Below are 12,687 nucleotides of genomic sequence, written 5' to 3'. Positions count from 1 at the left end.
TTAATTTCTTTTCTCTAGATATCGATTACAATCTTTGATTTATTTCATCATCTTTTGTTGCAATGTTCATTCAAGAGAATTTGAATACATTATTCTCCACAGTCGAGCACATAATACTTGAAGAGAATCAAGTGGAAATAACGAATCTTTGAGTCATTTTGCACTCTTTCTGTCAAATTAACTAGGTATGTACAAATTGATTATTGTTCTTGAGCTAATTTTCTTCAACTAAACATGCATTCCACCTGTTTGATAAAAGTTATGAATGAATAAAGAGTCTTATATATCACCCCTCATTCCCACGAATAATGTCCTCTTTAAGAATATGAATATACTTCAATATGAGTTGGAATTACTGTAACATAATTCCATGTTGATTACTCTTATTAAATTTACCTTAGTTTTATTAAAATATGTCTTTTTCTTCAAATACATATTGTCGGATATGTCTTTTATCACAATTTTGTTTTAATAGGCTCCCGTTACCTTATAGAAAAGGGGTTATACTAAAGAAAATGTTAGATGCTCTTAAATCAATTATTTTTCTTTTAAAACTAGTATATGTTAAAAATAGGGTATTTTATGATTAGTTTCATAAGAATGTATATTATTCTTATTAGATTTATTGGATTATTATCAGTATATGTTAATTTCATTAAGTTAGGGTTCATGTTAATGGTGAAATAAGAGTTATTTTAAAAGAGTAGTTCGTTCAAGTACCTAAGATAGGGCTTATCTTAATAAGATTTGAAAGGTTCATATAATATGATTATGATGTTTTGAATTATGGCTTGTTTCAATTTACTTAGTCAAATATTCTAAATAGAATGTAATTAGTAATATCAAATTCCATTTGATTGTAGTTTTTTATTCCAAATTTTCTAACCTTTTACATAATATAGTATTAGATGTAACTATTAAGTGTCAATCTAACAATATTTGTAAATTAGAATATTATTCTATTATTTTATATTCATAATAACAAACATTGTTATATATCAAGACTAAAAAATATAATTCTAATATGTTAACGTATTTATCTAGAACATTACTCTATTAGAATATTTTACATATAATTTATTTTGATTTCTTGTATTTTATTCTATATATTCTTGTAACACTATAAATTGTAAATTCATAATAGTATATAATGATATCTATACATGCATATTCTGATTATAATTATTAGATATCATCACTCATATTTCATTACATGGTGTTATTATCTTGCAATTATTCATCACAATGAAGAAAATCCACATATAATGAGGAATAAAGGTTGTGGAACCAGAAGATACAAATTATCTTCGAGAAGACTACCATTCAAGGTCAACAAAAATCAAGATCATACAAAATATGTGGCGTGCAAGGTTATGATAGAAGGAAATATTTAACAATGAACAATATTTTCAAGGAATAGTTTGCACAATGCTCTCTCTCTCTCTCTCTATATATATATATATATATATATATATATATATATATATATTCATCTTTTCATACTAGAATATGTTGAACAATGTTCTAATTACATTATGTATTTATCCTTTCGACATCTAATTAGAATTTGACAAAAAAAATTATGCTCCAAAGTGAGTTTCCCATTTAATTTGACAAATGTTGTCCATATATGTTGATCATAAGCATTTTGATCATTATCATCCATTTCACTATCTTCGGTTTCAACCCTTTCCTCTATCCTTTGTTTTTGGGTTTCTTCAACTCCAACCCGCGCTTATTGGATTTCTGGCTTATTGGTACTTCAAAAATTAGTACCCGAAAATAAGTCATTAACTTCTTTGCAAGTTCCATGTTCTATTTTTATTTGGAAACATCGATATACAATTAGAAACAATTTATTTCATATTCTTTTGTTTTCTACAAAAACTTTCTTGAAGACCTTTTTAAACATTTCTTCATGTTCCTGAAAAAACAATAAGACACTAGAATTATAAGTATAACTTATTAAATGAAATCATAATATTCAGTTGAATAATAAGTTATGAAGTACCATATGATATATAATATCAGAATAGTAGAACATCAATTATGAACCAAAAGCATGTCATATCAGAATATCTAGAATTACAGAAAATAACAACATACTTTAATCTTTCTTCTACTATAAACAATGTATTTTACTTACTTATTATAGCAACATAGTTTCATTTCCTAACCAATATAAGCAATATGTACCTTGAACCTTGTAATGTGATAATAAGTGTTAGATTACATCTTGATATTATCAGTTAAAAAATGAGTTCTCCATATGAGGTTTAGCAAATTTAATTAGATACTTACATTCAACCTACGACTGTTAAATGATAACAAAATAAAGGATTTGACAATTTCTTAGAATATTTGGAATATTTAACTTAAAACAAATATATATCCTTAGAATATTTAGAATAATTAACCTAATTAGAGAGATAACTAGTTTCAAGGTATTTTGTAATTATCAGAACATCGATTTTCAGTAATTCATCATCAAAAAATTTTGCTATTACTAAAGGATTAAAAACAATGATCGATTTTTAGCTATTTATCATAAATTTGCTATTACATAAGGATTATCAACAACTCATAATCAATTGATTTCATCAATTCATCATAAAAATGACAATGACTACCATACTAACTCTAATATACAAAATCAGAAGGACTAGAATATTATACTAGAAGCTAATACACAAATCAAAATGATTAGAATAATATATTATACAAAATAAAAATGACTAGAATATTTTACTAAACATCAATGTTTAACAATTCATGATCATTTTCTCTATTACATACACCGATAAGGAATTTCTAGATTTCAACATTTATTTTCAACAATTCATCATCAATTCTATATTATCAAAGGATTATCGTACATGATCGATTTTCAACAATTATTCATCAGTTTTGCTATTATAAAATAAATATCAGCAAGAATAATCAATGAAAAACTCATCAATAATTTCGATTTTTAGCAATTCATCATCAAAATTAGAATGGATAGAATACTAACTCTAGCATACAAAACTCAGAATTACTATAAAAGCATACTAGAAGCTCATATACAAAACAAAACATGATGATTAGATATTATACTATACGAAATCAGAACTAGTAGAATATTTTTTTGAAAGCTAATTATTGAGTTTTTGTTTGAAAATAGCTTTATGTCCTTTCTTTTTGAATCAGTTACTTCTCTTTGGTTCTTTAGACTAGACTTCAGTACATGTTATTTTAATCACTCTATCTACTTCATATAATGACATTGGTGATTCATCTTTTATATTGAGAAGAGGAATTGGAATCTGATTCTCTCGAACAAGACATTGTTGAAAGATGAAATCAAAGCCTTTGACGGGTATGAGTTCTAAAGTCGATTCTAAAAACTATAATGAAACAATCTGAATAACATAATTAAGGTTTACGATTTTGAATGGTCGTCAATTCCTTCTATTTAGAAGGATAGGGTTTATGTGAATTTAAAGGATGCTAGATTAAGGAAAGCAAGAACCTGTATATATGATTTTGATTCCTTAGCGATCTTCTAGATTTGATCTTCGGTTTTTTTTTAAACAAGAAAACGAAATTAGCTCTCTTTGCTTCACTTTGCTTTAATTGGGAGAATGGTTAACAACGAGGATATGATCTATGGTTTTGATTTGATATACTAGGGTTCTTCAACTTAGAATCTGTACAACCTGAATTATTCATCGGTTCAATTATACAATCCGAAATTTGAATAGCTTGAATTAATACATGTTTTGTGAAGGAATGGTTGATAATCGAGATTGAATAAGAAGGTTGAAGTTATGAATTTGAAGGAATAAGAATTTGTTGATAATCGAGATTGATTGAGGGTTTTCTGGTCGTTTTTGGCTACATGAATTAGTTAGGATTTGTTTTCGAGTATGAATCAGAGGATGAATTCGACCTAGAATCAGAATAAAGAGATCGACTTTTCAATCGATTTAGGGTTAATTTGAAACAAATTTGTGATTGAAGGGTTTTTGATCGATGAAAGGGTTTTGGGAAATGAAAAGCATATGAATGCGTTTGTGAATGTGCCAGGTTACGTTTCTACCCCTCCGTGTTTTCTAGTTAATTACAAAGTTTGTGTTATTTACACAAACTGCCGCCGCCTATTTTTTATTTTTTTTCTTTTTGATTAAATCTGAACCACATATTAATTTTGATGAGGGATAAGATTGGGTCCTCATGTCTCACAAAATATAGGTGGTCTCAAATGAACCTAACCCTATATATATATATATATATATATATATATATATATATATATATATATATATATATATATATATATATTATAGCACCTGGTTCCCGGTACGTACTCTTTGTAATTAACATTTTTTAAAATAATGCATTTTTGCCTTGGACTCGGCGAGTTGATGGACCAACTCGCCGAGTAGGAGCAGGATAAGACGCGGGGACTGAACTTTGGACTAGGCGAGTCGGTTCTCGGACTCGGCGAGTAGACCCTGTTTGGGCAAAAACCCCAATACGGGTGTTTGCACCCTATTTAAACGCTTTAACTTGGCCTCCTTTGTCCCTGTTGGGTCAATATTATGGTTTATACTTTGCTTTTCTAGGAAATTGTATTATTATGTAATATCTTATATGTGTTTACGGCCAGGGAGGTGTTTACGACCGTAAACCCTGTTTACGGCCCATGTGTTATCCGACCCATATTCCAAGTATAAATAGAGGTGTTAGGGTGAGGAGTAGGGATTGATGAACCAGGAGTTTACGGCCAGAGAGAAAGGAGCGTTTGTGTGTGTGAATCTTGTATAAGGAATTTAATTCATATTATCAATACATTGAGATTCATCATCTTCTTCTTCTCCTTCTCTTCTATTTTTTATCTTACATCATCCGTTTGATTGGGATTCCGCACCATCAAACGGATCTGACTGATACACAGACAAATTAGGGACTTACAATTGGTATCAGAGCCTGGTTGTATTAGTCAAAAGGATTTATTGTTTCGTCTGGAATCTGAATAATTGGTGTTTCCGGTCCAAGCTTACGGCCGTAAACACCGAGTTCTTGGGCCGTAAACCCTATTTTGGGGCATTATTTGATCTTATTTTCGAAATATTTTTGCGTTTTTGGATAGATCTCGCAAAAATAAGGGGGGTTTGTTCTTCGTGTTTTTCATAAAAAGGGGTTTTTGATCGAGTTTTGGAGCTTCAAAGTCGAAAAATCGATGTTTTTCACGTAATCGTTGAAGGGTTTTTGGCCGGAGCTTACTGCCGGAAACAGTTCACGGCCGGCGGCGGAGTTCGTGTTTGCGGCTAGGGTTTCCGAGCTTCCGGCTTGGAGTTTGCAGCTCGGTTGGAAGTATACGGGTCGGAATTTGCGGCTCGGTCTAGATCGTCTCGGTTCGCACCTTGTCCTCGCCTCGCACCTTGCATCTCGCATGGCAGCAATGTCTTCAGTTCGCTCTTTAAAAAATCGAAACGGAATTAGGGGGTGCCGGGATTCGAACCCGGGTCTCCTCCATAAAAGACCATCACCTTACTAGTTGGTCTACATTGCCACATGTATCTTTCCTTTCGTTTTTTATTCATAACTCCCTGTCGCACCACTTTTCCTATTTTGACACTTTTAACCCAAAACTCAATTCCTTTTAATTCTAAATTCTTTTTTCATCAAAAATAAAAAAATAATAATAATAAATAAATTAAATTAAAATTAATAAATAAAATCATATTTTAATTTTTTTCTTTTATTTTTTAACTTTTGACCTTAAATTTTGACTTTGACTTCCAAGTTTGACCTTTGACTTTAAACTTTGACTTTTTCATTTAACTTTTAAAATTTCAAATTTAACTTTTCGGTTTGACTTTTAAGTTTGACTTTTGAGTTTAATTTTTTTAAATTTGACTTTTAAGGTTGACCCTTTTTTTTTAAAAAAAAAGAAGAAGAAAAAAGAAAGGCATTTTAAACTTGACGTTTAATTTTTATCTTAGCTTCTAGTTGTGCTTTTTTAATTGATTTTAAGGTCTACGAGGGAGTTGAAAACATGAAAGAGAGTCGTCAGGATATCTTAAGACAAAATTTCAACATGTTCGATTATATCCCTGGAGAAACCCTGGAAGCTCAGTTGCAGCGATTTACCACACTTACTACTGAGATGAATATTGTCGGGATCTTCTTGTCCAAATCAGAGATAAACAAAAAGCTGCTAAATTCACTTCCAAAATTGTGGGATATGAACGTGGCCATCATCAAGAAGACAAAAGATCTCAATCATCTTAGTCTTACTGATATAATTCAAGAACTTGATGCTTTGAAGTGTAGAGAAACAATGAGTTCTGAAAATATTCTGGTCACTGAAGTTACATGTACTCCAGCTTGTGAAGCCACGATTAAATTTCTTCGGGAACAAATTGATATATTTAAAAGAGAAGTTGAGGACCTGAGATATAAAGGATATCAACTCAGGAAAGGACAATAACCCCTGAATGCTGAGTTGGAAGCAAAAACCAAGGACTTTAGGAAACTTCAGGAAGAGTACAGCAACAAGTGTGAAAATTATGATTATGTTAAGAGTTAACTTGCTGCTGTAACTGAAGAACTTGATGCTTTAAAAATCAAGTGTGGAAAAACTGATGTCAGTTTCAAAAATTATACTGCGTCAAGTCAGACAGTCGAGTCCTTATATGAAACCCAATTAAAATTCAAAGAAAATCAAAACAAGGGTCTAGGGTATGATAGTGTACCTCCTCCTTTCAATCATAACTACACATCCATCCTCATGAAAAAGAAAGAAATTGACAGGGAGGCACATCTTCAATATGGAAAACGAGCTGGATTTGTGTCAGGAGGAGTTATTAATATTGAAGATACTAATGTTGCTACTTCATGTGCAGGTATAGTAGCAGAAGATGAGAACAAAGAGAAAACCATTGAGCAAACCAACATCTCCTTGAACTCTAAATATGTTGCTTCTAATCAACCTGCCGTTGGTAAATACAGGCCACCAATTCCAATGAAACAGAGTGCCTATTGCAAGCGTGCATCTGGGAACAGTAAGAGACAAGGCAAGGATACGCCACCAGGGGCAGGAATAAATAACTTCACAGTGAAGAAAAAGACTTGTTTTCACTGTGGAACACCTGGACACATTGCCAGAAATTGTCCAAATCGCGCTTACGTTCCCTACAACGCACAAGGATGGAAAAACGCGCCAAGTGGGAGATACTTCAAAAGAAACCCTTCCAGGTCACATTCAGACAATGGTGACTGGAATGTGCAGAAGGCTAAGAATCAAACCCAGAAAGCAAAGAATCTGAATCCCAATGGCAAGAAGGAAATGTTTGCCAAGAAGCCAAATCCAAGAGATGCTCCAGTGAAACAAAGACCGGCTAAGTCAAAGTCATCTCGAAGATCGGCTTCAAGTTCCAAAGCAAGTGCCGAGTCACCCATCGGATCGAACAAGATATGGGTTAAACCCGAATATAGATGGGTACCAAAGGTGAAAACTCTAAAATCTCCTAATGCTTCTAACGTTTCTACATCTTCTGTTTGTGATAAGCAGGATATGTCATGGGAGAGAGTATCGTGCGTTGATGACAAAGGTCGACCCAGTTTCAAAATGGACTGGGTTCCAAAGACCAACTGATCCCGCTCTGTGTCGGAGCAGCTATGGAGGCATATCATCAGACTTCGGTTTGTTGGTAGTGGCTACTCTTGGTATATGATTGGGGACATCTCTCAACTGTACAACACTCAGAACATTGTTTGAGAGTATGTGTCCTTTGCGGGAAGGGAAGAAAAGAAGGGATCACTCATGGGGTTAGTGCTTAATAATATGAAGAATTTTCGGATCTGTTCTGAGATTACACGTGCTGTTCTCAGACCTTCTGAATGCAGATTCAATCGGTGAATTACGGTTTGCGTTTTCTTCTCTATTCTCTTGAGTTTTTCTTAAGATGATTCGCTTTAAAGACTAATTTTTGTTTTAGGATAGTTTAAATTTGCGCATTTATTTTCGTTTCTCTCTTATGCACAAATTTAGGGGGAGAAATAAAAACAAAACAAAAATTAGAATATTAAAAAAAAATCCAAAATTATTACAAAATTAAAAAAAATATATATGGTGTAAATGACATGTGTTTGAGGGAGATGTTTTGGGAAGTGATATTATCAAGTGATAAAAGGCAACCTGAGTCTGCGTAACGTACCCAAAGTTGAAGGGTCTATGCTTTGGTTTGATGCGTCGGTAGGCACGAAAAACTTTAAATGGACTTGACTAGGGAGATTTGAACTTAGGAAATTTATAGACTTGACAAATTTTGACCTAGTTAGATCCATTCAGCCTGACAATACGACGCTCGGATAGGTTGAGCAGGGAGATATATATGGGAATCTACTCGTCACATTAAATGAACCCGTACTTGGAACCATTGTTTAACTTTTCCTCGATGTGCGGATTCTGTCCTTAATTCTGGTTGGATGGGGCAACTAGTAAATTCCGATAAATTAGGTCTGTAGAATATCATTTTCTTTCTTTCCGTCTGTTAGTCATATGTTGTCTCCTTTGCGTGACTTCCAATCCGACCTGGTACACAACATATGCAACTCTATTTCTCTGCAGGCTATATATATGTGAAATACTTCTTATCTGTTAGCCATATGCTGTCTCCTTTGCGCGAATTCTAATCCGACCTGGTACACAGCATATGCAACCTTCTTCTTCTCAACCCCTCTGAAGTAATTAGCAATAGAATTCTGAATCTCTTCTCTCTCTAAATGGTTGTCTGCTCACCCGATGTAAGGAGTACTCTGGAAGTTCTTGATGGCTGGGGCATATCAGAAAGCGGGAAACACGTTCCAGTACAATTAAAATTGAACACTCAAAGATTGTCTATAGATTTCGCTGCTCGATTTAGGTGGACAACAATATCCCTGGTCGTCGTCAGCTGAATGGTCCTTAAGATATAGTATTTAAGGAATTAGGATCATATGTAATTACTAGGAACTTAAGTTCACCTTGTCTTGTAACAAATAGTATGTCCTGAATCTGTCACAATTTTTCGTGTTTAAGTGGACAACAATACCGACGATCGACCAGACAAAGACGTGAAGATAGAAGGTACCGACAAGTGGATAAAGGCTGTCTAAAAACTTTGATCCCAAATCACTCTTAAAGTTAGATATCATTTTTATTTTTGTTAAATTTGTCATAGTTTCTTCTAATTTAAATATAAGGGGAGAATTAAAAATTAAAAAAAAATAAAAAAAAAATAAAAAAAAAAATTCAAAAATCAAAGAAAATCAGAAAAATTAAAAATTCAAAAATAGTGTTATTTCTGTTTTATTTCTTGTTCAGAAAAATCAAAAAAAAATCCAAAAATATTTTTGTTTATGTTTTAATTTGTGTGCTAAGTTTTCTTTTAGTTTTGTTTTGTCTTGAAAAGTGATTTCAGGTATAGATAAGACTCATGGAGTTTGTGTTGAAAATTTCTGAGCCAAAGGCTTCGTCCGTGAGCATCGAAGAATTCTCATTCGAAGGAGCAAGAAATGAAGATCATTCTTTCAACATTCAATCCTTCAACCCCAGAAGCAAAGGTGAAGCTGAAATTGAAGATTATGTGACGGATTGCATTGAAGCCTCCTCAATCAGTCTGCTGCTATCTTTGTACCTGCTGAAGTGATCTAGAAGTTCAGTTCTCTCTGATGTTCTCTCTGAAGATTCTCAAGCTGAAAGCACTATCTTTCAAGAATCAGTACGTCAAGCCTCCTCACCCAACGTGCGTTCGATGCCAAATTCTGAAGAAAAGCCCAACCGCTCAAGATGAAGTCATTCATTGAAGATTCATCAAGTTCATCTTGAAGTCGTGATGAATTTGAAGATTAAAGCTGAAGCCAAAGCTCCCAATGAAGATTATCAAGAAAGTCAGCTACTTTTTAGGGGGAGCTTGTAGGGTCATTTAAGAAAAGAAAAGAAAGCTATAAACCAAGGGGGAGATTGTTGGGTCAATATTTTGGTTTATACTTTGCTTTTCTAGGAAATTGTATTATTATGTAATATCTTATATGTGTTTACGGCCAGGGAGGTGTTTACGGCCGTAAACAGGTTTACGGCTGTAAACCCTGTTTACGGCCCATGTGTTATCCGGCCCGTATTCCAAGTATAAATAGAGGTGTGAGGGTGAGGAGTAGGGATTGATGAACCAGAAGGAGTTTACGGCCAGAGAGAAAGGAGCGTTTGTGTGTGTGAATCTTGTGTAAGGAATTTAATTCATATTATCAATACATTGAGATTCATCATCCTCTTCTTCTCCTTCTCTTCTATTTTTGATCTTACATCATCCGTTTGATTGGGATTCCGCACCATCAAACGGATCTGACTGATACACAGGCAAATTAGGGACTTACAGTCCCTAACACTTCCAGAGAGCTAAAGAGCGAAACCCTAGCCCCTTTTTGTCCTTGTGAGTGATTTTGGCCTTGTGAAGGAAGTTTGAAGCTTAAGAGAAGAAGAAGGAGGTGGAGGAGTGCAAGGAGGGGAAGTAGATCCGACATCTACCGTGTAAGAGGCTTCCATTCAGGTAGAAAAGTCCGTACCTTGATCATTAGTTCATTAGATCCCTTTTTGTCCCTAAAATGGTGGTTTTCAAGCCCTAAAACACCATACTCCTTGTGTTTGTGCTTAATGATCCGAAAGGACTTCAGATCTAGACCTTATGGACATATTAGGAGTATAAAGTTTATGTGGTTGGAGTGATTGAGGTACCCATTTAGTGTTTGACCTCATAAAAAGCTTGGATTTGCCTTTTGGAGCTTGTAGGGCCATGCATGCACGTAAAGTTTGCAACTTTACGCGATAAGCATGCCCTAGGAACATAGATCTATGGTTTGGAAGCATTGCATGTCTCATATTTGGTCTGTATGGGAAGTGGGTCGAAGGGACTCGGCGAGTCCCAAAGCGGAACTCGGCGAGTCTATGAAGATGGCCTTAGACTCGGCGAGTTGGATGAACAACTCGGCGAGTCCTATGAAGATTGCTTGGTACTCGACGAGTTGTTCTTCAAACTCGGCGAGTCAGATGAACTGTTACTGCGTGAGAGGGGTTTAAGAGTTGGAGGTCCAACCCTTCGTATCTGCACGTGGAATTAGCAATTTAGCATGTAGCAATAGTCCCAGAAACCCAAATCCTCAAAAAAAGATGCTCTGGTGAAGATTTGCAAGCGAGCAAGAGATCTGCTCGTGGGGACTCGGCGAGTTGTTCTTGGACTCGGCGAGTCAGTTCAATCATCCCAAGTAGTGAGTTAAAGGGTGACTCAGTGAGTGGGAAGAAGGACTTGTCGAGTAGGACCGGGTTAGTAGGTTAAGGACTCGGCGAGTCTATGCCATGACTCGGCGAGTCCAGTTAACTGGAAGTTGACTTTGACCAAGGAGTTGACCTTGGACCAGGGGAGGGTCAGTCATTTGACCTAAGGGTATTTATCAGTGTCTAATCTATGTTCATGATTTATAGCTGGAGGATTACCGGTTCAGCAGTCAGGCGCTCAGCAAGCAGATTTTCAGCAACTACTTTCGAGGTGAGTTACCTTCCAGTAGTAGTGGGTCTACGGCCACAATGCCGACCTACTAGTAGGAGTAGTATGATTAGATGATTGTCTCTGTGATATTCATCTAGGGTTTCTACCACCTGTGTTATGCTTATGTGCTAGTATGATATGATGCTATGTACTAGTGACAGTGGGGGAGATAGTCCCCGGTTTACCGGTCGATAGGGCCGAAAGGGCAGTCATGCCCAACCATGCTAGATAGATTATGTGATATTTGTTATATGGTAGTAGTAGGGGTGAAATAGTCCCCGACATCCAGTCGAGAGGAACGAAGGGGAGACCAACACCCAGATATGCTAGTTAGTATCCGGTCGAGAGGACCGAAGGGGAGGCCAACACCCATATATGCTAGCTAATATCCGGTCGAGAGGACCGAAGGGGTAGGTTGGGCACCCAGATATGCCTGACAATATATGTATGATATGTGATTATATGGTATGTGGTACAGTGGGGGAACTCACTAAGCTTCATGCTTACGGTTTTTAGTTGTTGTTTCAGGTACCTCTTCAGCCAAAGGGAAGGAGCTGGCGCGGTAGCGGCATATCACACACACGTTCTTGTTTTTCCACGCTATGAGACATTCTGGGATTTGTACTCTCATATTATTATGATTTATGTTTTGGTTTATAGACACGAGACATGTTTTATTAAATCGAATGATATTTTGTTACAAACATTTTGCAAATCACTTAATTAAAAAATGAAACTTTTGGCCCGTATTTTGGGGCGTTATATATATATATATATATATATATATATATATATATATATATATATATATATATATATATATATATATATTGTAACGACCCAAATTTTAAGTCCAAAAATTTCTTTTTAAATTAACTGATTCATAAAACGTTCATGAGGAAATACTGTGAAATTACATCGTCTCATAAAACAAGGTATCATATCTGAAAACCCAAGTCACAAAATAATAACATGTCAGAGTACAATGCTAGAGTATCCATAGTGCGGAAAACAAAGAGTGTGTGTATGATGTGTCGCTACCTCGCCAGCTCCTTCCCCTTCGCTGAAGAGGTACCTGAAACCAAAATTGTAAACTGTAAGCATGAAGCTTAGTGAG

Source organism: Lactuca serriola, chromosome 2, assembly GCF_051521515.1.
Source record: "Lactuca serriola cultivar US96UC23 chromosome 2, Lser_US96UC23_V15, whole genome shotgun sequence".
Taxonomy (NCBI): Eukaryota; Viridiplantae; Streptophyta; class Magnoliopsida; order Asterales; family Asteraceae; genus Lactuca; species Lactuca serriola.
This window is presented reverse-complemented; position numbering follows the sequence as displayed.